Source organism: Furipterus horrens, unplaced genomic scaffold, assembly GCF_987537825.1.
Source record: "Furipterus horrens unplaced genomic scaffold, mFurHor1.1.pri manual_scaffold_8, whole genome shotgun sequence".
NCBI lineage: Eukaryota > Metazoa > Chordata > Mammalia > Chiroptera > Furipteridae > Furipterus > Furipterus horrens.
The window spans coordinates 19,086,517-19,095,120 of NW_028327178.1; the positions used below are offsets into that span (position 1 = coordinate 19,086,517).

General features: G+C 36.1%; 1 non-coding gene across 1 annotated transcript; it reads right to left on the reverse strand.

The window, feature by feature from the left end:
- Positions 1-7,401: 7,401 nt before the first annotated feature.
- On the reverse strand, positions 7,402-7,525 carry LOC150002593 (U6atac minor spliceosomal RNA). Its single transcript, XR_016512903.1, has one exon. It is a non-coding gene; the product is annotated as a U6atac minor spliceosomal RNA (small nuclear RNA).
- Between the last annotated feature and the right edge of the window lie 1,079 nt (positions 7,526-8,604).

Genomic DNA, 8,604 nt, shown 5'->3' on the forward strand with positions numbered 1-8,604 from the left:
TCCTCTCCAGTGAAGCTGAAGCTACAGAGCCTGGGCAGGGTGATATGGAGGGTCTGCTGTTGCCCATGCAGCAGACCCCCCCTCTCTTCGCAGCTGAAGGGTCCAAGGGAAAGACAGAGTCAATACAGCTTGGCTTCAGGTGCGCCGCATACCCCGAATTGTGACAACCAAAAATGGCTCCAGACATTGCCAAATGTCAAATATACCACAAGGGACATTTAGTTTAGTGCATCCCTTGATCTAAAGAGAAAGATATCAAAAGAAAACCTAATACATATACATAAGCATGCACCCCCACCCCCAAACCAGATAAAAACAACAACATCATCATCATCATCATCATCATCATCGTTGTTGTCATCATCATGGAGGCAAAGTTCCTTTTCCTCCCAAGGTCACTTGGATTTTCAGATTAACAGCTCTTATCAACCAGCCCATGAGCCCTGGTTCTTCTTTTTCATGCTCTTTAACATGGGTGCGGTTTTTCAGCATTTCAGGCAAGATCACAAGGTGGATCTTGCTACCGTGGATGTACATCTGCTCCAGCTGTGCCATTCAACATCTCTGTGGTGGACTGTGATGTTTGACATCTGGCAGTTCCTGTGGCCTGTTTCATGAGCTTTCCACTGTATACCTTGTCAGCGTTTGTCTCACATTCACGAAGTGGCCCGCTTTCCGGTGCCTAGCTGTGAGAAATGCTCACAATAAAAACCGGGACACAGGACTTGGGCAGCAAAGTGAGGCATTTATTCACGAGTCTGCAGAGTCGGGCGCACCACCAGCCAGGAGAATGTGCACGCAAAGCAGACAAAGAAAACTGGTTTTGTACTAATTCGATTAGCTCCTCCACCCCCCTCTTCCCCTTTCTCCATTACTGGTTAATCTGGGTTCACAATCTAACGTGATTAACTACTTAACTCAGGGTGTGATTAAGTAAGGGTAATCTTGTTATAGGTCTATCTCCAATTTATTTGCAAAGTTATCTAGCTACATTTTCCCATTTCTCGGTGTTTGGTGACAATAATCTTCTTCCTTTTGATCCCAGAGATATGTGTGAGGAGCTGTGGAATGTCCTTTCCTTGCCCCTTTTCCATGATTTATCTATTAATTATCTCCTACTGGTTTGAGAGTCACTGGCTTGCTTCTTTATCCCTGACAAGGGGAATCCAGGGACTGTGAAGGCACGAGGTGAGCAAATGCAGGCTTCATGCTCAGAATGGATTTTTAAACTGTATCAATTCATTGCTTGCTAAACTATCATATTAATACCTACAGAGAAAGAAAAATCTCCCCTCTAAGAAAATTTTATTTTCCCTCCTTTTATAAAACACCTTATAATTTCCTATGCTTGAGTTTTAAAAGAGTGTTTAAATAATTAGCCAAGTAACAAAGTTGTGTCTGGTGTCCACACTAATCATGCTTCTAAGCTTACCGCTGTTTCTCCAGACATATTATTTTCCAAGATATTGAAAAACAAGGATCCAGCTTGGAGAACACGAGTTACCCCACTTTTTCTTTCTCTTACAGCAAAAATGTTTTGGCGGGCGAATTCTGAATTTTTTTTAGTCATAAACTTTTTGTTCTATTGATTACTCTCTTCAAATCATATATTAATCCATCAGTCCTTACCCCTTTCTCTCTGATAGCCCCTCCCCAAGTAAACCTTCTGGAATTCTGTATTCTCAACCTGACTTAAATGTCAACCATCTTCAGCAGAGCTATTCTAGGCATGCACGAATGAGGGGGAATTTGCAAGAATGACAAGAAATGTACCTGCCTTACTGCAAACCCCAAGACAACCAACTATAAGTTTTCTCTAAATATATATTGTTAAAACTCCTTTTTTTATGTTACTAAAAAATGTATCTTGTCATTCCTGAAACACTGTCAACTCTGTCAATGGAAAAAGAAAAAGTTTTAATCATGCAGACATTCCGTGTTGGTATAAATCTCTCTTTGCCAACAGTTGTTGATATGTAAGAATAAAGAGCCTTTGTTGTTTATCCAAAAACAAGTGAAATCTGGTTTTCTCCCCATCACTGTTATCAGTGCCATTTTCTAATTTTCCCAAAATGGTATCAAAATGTTTGCCCTGTCTTGCTAACTTCATCTCCCCAATAGTCCTCTTGCTGCCCTTCCTTACAGCCACAAATGGACAGTTCAGGGCTCCTCTTGAGAGTTAGCCAGGCCAGGAGTGGCATCTTTAGTGTTCTGTGACCGTAGGAAAGGTGTTGGACCTTCAGGCCTTGTCTCCTCATCTGTAAAATGGAAACAGTAATACATCTCACAGTTTTGCATGGGAAAGACTATCTTAGGTTTCCTTGATGAAGAGATTGTTTGCTGTTTTGATCTTAGGAGAATGAATAATCAAGAAAACAAAGAAACCTATCCACATTAGTCTTAAAAATGAAAGAAGTGGATTTTATTTCCTTCAAGGACAGTTGGTAACTTACGTCATTAAGCCAAGAAAACATCCAACGAGGTTCAGGAAGGGCAGATACCAGGGCAGCCTCAAGGACCTCCGCAGCTGTTCCCTTCACTCAAAAATGTCCTGCCTTTAACATGACTCATCTTCAAACTTCCTTAACCTGCATATCTCTCAGCATAAATTTTCAAAAAACAGAATCTAATTGCGCCCCCCTGGCTAACAGATGGTTTTTTTTCAGCCAGCATTCCATCCAAATCCAATCAGTTATGTCAAGGGAGGAGGCTTCCATGACACAAATAGGTTTGTGGGGCCTGTGAGGAGAGCAAGGCTGACATTCACCCTCAAAAGTATGTGGTTCCCGTGCTTAGAAATGCCTGGACATAAGGAGCATTTAGCGTATCTTAGCTATTGTTATTGTTGAGAGTACTGTGTAATTTTCAGCCTCCATATATTTTATTACACCATTTTTTTAACCACTGAAATGTCATTCCTCCCCTTCTTGTTTCTGTTTTGTTTTTAGAGAGTGGGGAAGGGAGGGAGAAAGAGAGGGAGCGAAACATGGACTGGTGACCGGTTGCCTCTCATACATCCGCAACCCAGGATCTGGCCCACACCCAGGCACACATGTCCTGACCAGGGAATCAAACTGGTGACCTTTCAGTTGCCAGGGCTCAATCCACTGAGGTACACCAGCCAGGGCTCCTTTCCTTTTTGAATGAAAATGAAATCATTCACTTATTCATTCATCCAGGAAATATTTATTTCGTACTTAATATGAGTCAAACAATGTTCTTGGCAATGGGGGTGTCATAGAGAACAAAATTCCTGCCTTCATGGAACTTAGAGTCTAGTGAGGGCTGGGAACTATAGGAATAATTACCCATACACCATGAATTAATATAATTTGGGGTAGTGAGAAGTTTCAAAAGGAAAGTAATCAGTATGAGAAGGTACATAATGATTGTGAGGGAAGAATAAGGGCTAAATGCGGGCAATAAAACAAGGGCCCGTGGACTCTGATAAGAAGTTTGATTTTTACTTTTAGAGTGATATAAACCCATTGAACAGTTTTGAGCAGGGGGGTGGTGAGATCAGATTTATATTTATAAGATATCATTCCGATCATTCTATGGAGAACGGTTATAGAGGAACAAGATAGAAAGCAAGGAAATAAAACTAGAGACTATTGCAGTCAGCCAGGACAATGATGACAGTAGCGGTGAGGTATTAAAGAACAATCATATTTAGGATGTATTTGGTATTTTATTATGAAATAAGCATACAAATATAGACATTAATAAATTGGTATATCCAACTTCCTCCAGTTCTGTCATATCTTAACATTTTGCCGTATTTGCTTCAGATTTTTTTTAAGAAAACTTTATAAATATAGTGAAGTCCTTCAGAATAGTCCACAGATCCCATCTCTTCTCAGAGGGACCCCTGGTTTTGATATTCATTATTCACACGTGTTTTTGAACTTCTATCACGTATGTATGTATTCATACAAATACAGCATTATTTTATAGTTTGGAAAAATTTATGTAAAGGGCATATAAATTGTTTTTCAACTTTATTTTTTTCATTTAACATTGTTTTGAGGATTTGTCCATATTCTTATACATAGCTCTGGCTTATCCATTTTTTAAAAGATTTTATTTATTTATTTTTTGGAGAGAAGGGAAGAAAAGGAGAAAGAGGGGGAGAGAAACATCAACATGCAAGAGACACCTTGATTGGTTGCCCCAGGCCACAACCCAGGCATGTATCCTGACTGGGAATTGAACCAGCAACCTTTGGGTTTGTAGGCTGGCACTCAATACACTGAGCCACACCAGCCAAGGCTGGCTTATTTTTTTTTTTTTTTTTCTTATGCTATGTATAGCATTCTTTTGCAGGAACATACCACAATGCATATATCCATTTTCTTCTTGATGGACAAGATAAGTTTTTAAATTTTCACTATTATAAATAATGATGTAATAAATATCCTTGTACATATCTTGTAGTGCACATGTACATGAATAAGTGTTTCCCTGGGTTAGTGTTTCCTAACCTTTTTTAGGTCATCGCACACAAAGAAAATGATAAAATTTTGTGTGTCAAGTTATTAAACTGGAGGGGATTTACAAACAGCTCTATGCAGCTTGGTGGAAAACCTCACCATTAATTATAAGAAAAAATGAAATGCTAAAGTATTAAGTAAAATATAAAATATTAAATTTGTATAAAACTTCCAAATAAAACATTTCAAAAGTTTTAATGAAAAGCTTGAGAGCACTTCCATGAGCAGATATGTTCGAAATATCTATGCTTCCTGATTAAGACATTTTAATGACAATGTCCTCAAATTCTTTAGATACAATTGACAAGAGATTTTACATTTTTACAATCGTTCAAAAGTTGAAATTATATTTTAAAAATCTAATAGCCATTCTTTTTCTTATTAACAAATAGAATTTTGAAATTTTTTATGATAAATAAAATAGGATTTAGATTCCAATTGTGCACATAGTTAGAGAGAATTCCATATATCTATTTCTTTTGTTATTAACAACTTGTATTAATGTGGTATATATGTCACAAGTAATGAACAAATATCGATACATTATTATTAACTAAAGCTCATACTTTATTCAGATTTTCTTTGTTCTTGATTAATGTCCTTTTTTTATTCTAGGGTCTTAAGCAAAATACCACATCACATTTAGTTGTTATATCTCCTTAGGTTCGTCTTAGTCATGAGTGTTTTTCTGACTTTTCTTGTTTTTGATGACCTTGACACTTTTAAGAAACATTGCTCAGGTGGTTTGTAGAATGTCCTTTAATTAGGATTTGTCTGACTGTTCTCTCATGATTAAACCAGGGTTGTAGGTTTTTGAGTGAAAGATCAGAGAGGTAAAGGGCCGTACTCATCACATCATATCAAGGGTAAATACTATAATCACATCTGATCAAAACCTGGGAGATGATTTTTAAAAAACTTGTCTCATCACAATCTCTGTGATAGAGAAGTGAATGAAAAGCAGACTTGTAGCAGCTCCTCACAGACCTATCAGGTTGGTTTTTAGTCATTTGATCTTGTTTTCTGACATGTCTGGTAATTTTTGAGTAAATGACAGGCTTTGTGTATGTATTATATGGTAGTTTTCCTTTCATTAATTTCTTCTCTTATGTTTAATATGCCCTTCCCCTTGCTTTCCTGGGCTTAATTCTTCTCTTCTGTTTCTTAAAGTTGTTCAGATCAACTGAGTGCCAGGCTTCTTTTCTTTCATGATATATACATTTAAGGTTTTAAATTTCTCAGTAACCATGGCTTTAGGTACAACTTACACATTTTAATATGCAGTGTTTTCATTGTCTTTCAGGGAAATAGTTTTACATTTTTTATTGTAACTTCCTCTTAGAGCCACAAATTATTAAGAAGAGTATTTCTTAATTCCCCAAAATGTAGGGTTTTCTTTTTCGTTGTATACTCTTGATTTTTAACTTGAGCACAGAAATTTGTTGAAACGTGCCCTGGCTGGTGTGCTCTCAGTGGTTTGAGCACTGGCCTGCGAACCAAAGGGTTGCTGGTTCTATTCCCAGTCAGGGTACGTGCCTGGGTTGCAGGCCAGGTCCCCAGTTGGGGGTGTCAGAGAGGCAACCACACGTTGATGTTTCTCTCCCTCTCTTCCCTTCTCTCTAAAAATAAATAAATAAATAATCTTTAAAAAAGAGTCATATCTTTATTTTAAAAAATTTGTTGAAACTCAACAAAATAATAAATAGCAGATTAAAAATTGGGTAAAAGATTTGAATAGAAATTTCTCTAAAGAACGTATACAAATGGCAACCAAGCATGTGAAAAGATGTTCAGCAGCACTAGTCATTAAGGAAATGCAATTGACACTCAATGTTTCTCTTTCTCTCTTTTTCCCTCACTCTAAAATCAATAAGCATGTCCTTGGGTGAGGATAAAAAGAATGGTTAAGATGGCAAATTTTGTTATGTATATTTTATTACAATTTTAAAATTGTTGAGATTTGCACTGTTGTCAGTGTATGTTCAGGTTTTGTAAATGTTCCATATGTGCTTGAAATAACACATTTTCTGCACAATATTTATATTCACTGGGTCAAGTCTGTTAATTATGTCATTCCAAAAATCTGTACATATCTTTATTTTTTGTTTGCCTTTTATATCAATTACTGAGATAAGTGTGGTAAAATGCTCCCCTGTATTTGTGGATTTTATTTCTCATTGTAGGTTCTCTGATACATTTAGGTCATGTCATTTGGTGCATACATATTTAAAATTGCTTTAATTTACTGGTAAATTTAACTCACGCAGGAAAGTTTCCAAGTATGGCATCCTCATCAGATATTTATAGTTCATTTTTATTTCTGTTCCAAAGGCAATTTACTAGTCAGAGGTCATTTTTATCTATCATGTTTTCAGGTAAAAAGAGCTAAAAAGTTAACTGAAGCTCAAGTTCTCGTGCAGAATGGGAAAGGGTTTTGTTCATCTTTAACCTATGGTGCTTTTTATTAACCTGGAAAATCTCAGACTTGGTCTCTTCACATATTACTTCTACTTCATTCTGTTATTTTTTTTCTGTTCTGTGAAGACTCCAATTAAACATTTGTTAGACCTTTTCAACATTATTTTCTATCTCTCAAATCTATGTAACTAATATTTTCTTTTTCTTTTCTTTTTTTGATTTAACCTTTATTATATATTTTCTGTTACCATTTAGTCCCCTTACACGCCCTCCTTCTGGCAATCACCACACTGTTGTCCGTGTCCCTGAGTCCTTTTTCCAGTTTGCTCAATTCCTTCACCCCCTCATCCCCCTCCCACTGGCTGTCATCCTGTTCTCCATCTAGAAGTCTGTCTCCATTTTCCTTGTTAATTCAGTATGTTCTTTATATTCTACATATAAGTGAAATCATATGGTATTTGTCTTTCTCTAACTTGCTCATTTGACTTAGCAAAAACAGGGGTTAGATGCCATAAAGTAGGTGGCAATGCCTTAACTGTATGCATGTTGTTAGCCCCGAGGGCCTCTTCCATCCTTGTCAAGGGGAGTGCTAACCTCCTCTCCTCATACAACACTAATGTTTTCTTGTCTATTTTCTATCTTTTTTTTTCTGTGTGTCATTCTAAACAGCCTTCTAACATATGTTCTGGTTATTAATTCTTGCTTAAACAATGTGTAATATACTATTAAACCTATCAATTGAGTTCTTAAACTTCTCAATTCTAGAGTTTCTATTAGATTATTTTTTCAAACTTTTTACTTAAATTTTTTAGTGTAAGCACGTTTTTATTACAGTCTTTTTCTGATTTCTGACTGTGTGCTGGTCATTTTATTTGGAAAATTATCTGTGGGATAATTTGAGGTTTAGGGTGATGATATCTTTATCTAGGACCTGTTTATTCAATATTTAAGGCTTGAAGTTTCCTGATTACTGTAAAACCTGATTGCAGTTTGTAGAAGTGCTGATTTACTTCTGCTTTATCTTTACCCTATGCATCTTATATTAAATATGGGAAATATTTATCAGACTTTCCATCTTCTATGGCACTAGATTTATATTTATTTCTCTATTGCTCATCAATTCTTCAAAAGTCATAGCTGAGTTTATAAATTTTACTTCTGTATTGTTAGATGCCTTTAGGACAGATGTTTGGTTTAACTACCTGGAATAGTGCCTTCTAAGATTTGGCTGGATAAACCTTTATATTAGGTATTTGCTTCTGCTTTTCTAAGTACAGATTTTTTTTTTTTTTTGGGGGGGGGGTTATTCTCAGTTGGTGAGTTGGATCAAATTACCTAGTTGTTTAATATATGTTAGCATTACTGGGGTAAGATCTGTTTATAAATTAGGTAGGAAAACTAATTTTTTTCTGGGTTTGGCATCAAAGTTATAGTAGTACTTTAAAATAAGTAGAAAATGTCACTTCATTTTTTAATCCTTTCTGTAGTATTAAAAATTAGATAATTGCTTGTTTCTGGTGGGAGGTTTTACTGGGAAGGAGCAAGAGTGAACCTTCTTGGGTAATGGAAGTATTCTGTATCTTGATAAGCATTTTTCAAAACTAACTGAAGCTTTTACTTATGGTATGAGGATTTCACTCATACCATAAATTATACCTTAATTAAATTATTATTCAAATATTAAAAACTATTG